Consider the following 1,919-nt stretch of genomic DNA (forward strand, 5'->3'; position numbering starts at 1 on the left):
TCCTGATAGGTATTTCTAAGAAATGACTGGTTGAGTTTAGTTTTTTAATGTTTAAGTAATTGACTAAATGGAGGCTTGTTTTACTCATCTTTGTATATCCCCAGTGCCTGGAATATAGAGGTAGTTCAGTAAATCTTTGTTGAACTGAACTGAAGTTATAGCCAGCATAGGAAAATCAGCTGACCTGCTAATAGCACCTACAGTTGTAAAAATTGAAGTCTGTCTCAGTAATTGTTGATTTCTTATCTTGAGGTAAATAAAGCCCAAGTAGTAGTCATACTCACCGGGGCCAGTGTATAAGAATATATTGGTTCTTCTAAGCATAAGAAAATTCCCTAGCGTTTTTTGAATTTCATTATTCCTATTGCCAAAAAAATTCTATAGGGGATGTACATTGCAAAAATGATAACTGGATGGTAGAGACAGCCCCAAACTGAACTTGAGTGCATTTGACTAAAGCTGGTAGAAGTTTAGCTATTATCTCAAGGTGGTTCAATTAGCACAGTATGTTTGAGTCAAACAAAAAAAGATCCTTGTCATCACTGCCTTATCAGAAAGCTTCTGTAACAAAATCTGCTAAGGCTGCTCTTAATCTCCCTTTAGTGATTGCCAAATTCTTTTGTTATATCTGCTCAGGAAGCCTCTCTGACTTGCTGATATGGAGGACAGCAGTAAGAACCTACGTCAGGAATGAGCATTGAAGCAGGCACAGCTTGAATTGGCATTGTCTATCAGTCAGGAGAGCTGTTAATGGTAGCCACTCATTTCTAGTCCAGTAAAGTCCAGGAACGTGTAAGAGGGAGGCTGAAAGTTCCCAGTGGAAATAGTCTGAGGTATTTTATGCTTAGTCACAAAGGGTGCCCTTCCTTTCTTGTATGATTTGTGGAACCAGAAAACACTTTGTTTCTTCCCTCTCCCACAGCTTATCTCATTGGGTTCTTAATTCATTCTCTCTGGTAGTGTAGTGCCTAAAGCACTTGACTGCTAACCAGAAGGCTGGTGTTTCAAACCCACCAGCCACTCCTTGGAAGGAGGTTGGGCAATATTCTTCCGTAGGGAAACCCAAGGAGGGCTTGCTATGAGTCAGGTCCAACTCAATGGCACGTAACAACAACAACTACAGAATCACTTTTACCTCCAGCTTTTCTGAGGCCCCCTGCTCCTGTGGGTGAGCATTTTGGGACAGAAGATAGAGAGCTGAGAGCCAGGGAATGGTGGGGAGGGTGACAGCTAAATGTGAAGACAAAGGGGTGAAGAAAGGGAAATTAAGATAGGTGTTATTTCTTTCACAATGTGGCCTAAGCCGAATGGGGAAAAAACTTGGAGGCATTTCTGCTGTTTAGCCTTCATCAGTCAAAAACTAAGAATATTGTGGATATGTCTCCCTGTGGTAGTGGCTGATTTCCCTCATCTTTTTATTCCTCATGTTGAAAAAATAGAAGCCAGCATGATTGACCACAGCTCAGAAGTTTAGCTTCATGGACCCTTGTGGAATGTTTGTTCACATACCTTTTTCCTGCTGCTCCTCTTTGCATGTCCTCTGCACGAGCCAGGTTGGACCATGAGCACGTCCCTGTAATCTTTTCACGTGTTCCTGCTCCTGTGCTTTAACCCAAGCATTAAGTGAATGCATTTTCTGAAATGCTTTTCTGTGTAGTTCCTCCTCGTACTTCCGACCCATTCCTCAAGCTTACTTTGAATGACTGTCTCCACCAACTCTTCTCTAAGGAATTGCTTTTTTGAGCTTCACAGAACTTTATCGCCATCGTCATATCTTCTGTTGTAGGGTGATTACGTGTTTATTTATTTCAGTGTCTCCTTTTCTCTGCTAGACTCTTAGGTTTCTTGATGCTAGATCCCTGCTTGATTCCTATTTGCCTCAAAAGTAGGTGCTAAATAAACATTTGTTCAGTTAATTT

General features: G+C 41.3%; 1 protein-coding gene across 1 annotated transcript in view; it reads left to right on the forward strand.

Moving 5' to 3' along the window:
* Positions 1-1,919, forward strand: part of APAF1 (apoptotic peptidase activating factor 1) — a 109,599-nt gene that overhangs the window by 96,546 nt on the left and 11,134 nt on the right. The gene's annotated exons all lie outside the window — the stretch shown is intronic.

Source organism: Orycteropus afer, unplaced genomic scaffold (genome assembly GCF_000298275.1).
Source record: "Orycteropus afer afer isolate SDZICR_OR568_19922 unplaced genomic scaffold, OryAfe1.0 scaffold00177, whole genome shotgun sequence".
Classification (NCBI taxonomy): domain Eukaryota; kingdom Metazoa; phylum Chordata; class Mammalia; order Tubulidentata; family Orycteropodidae; genus Orycteropus; species Orycteropus afer.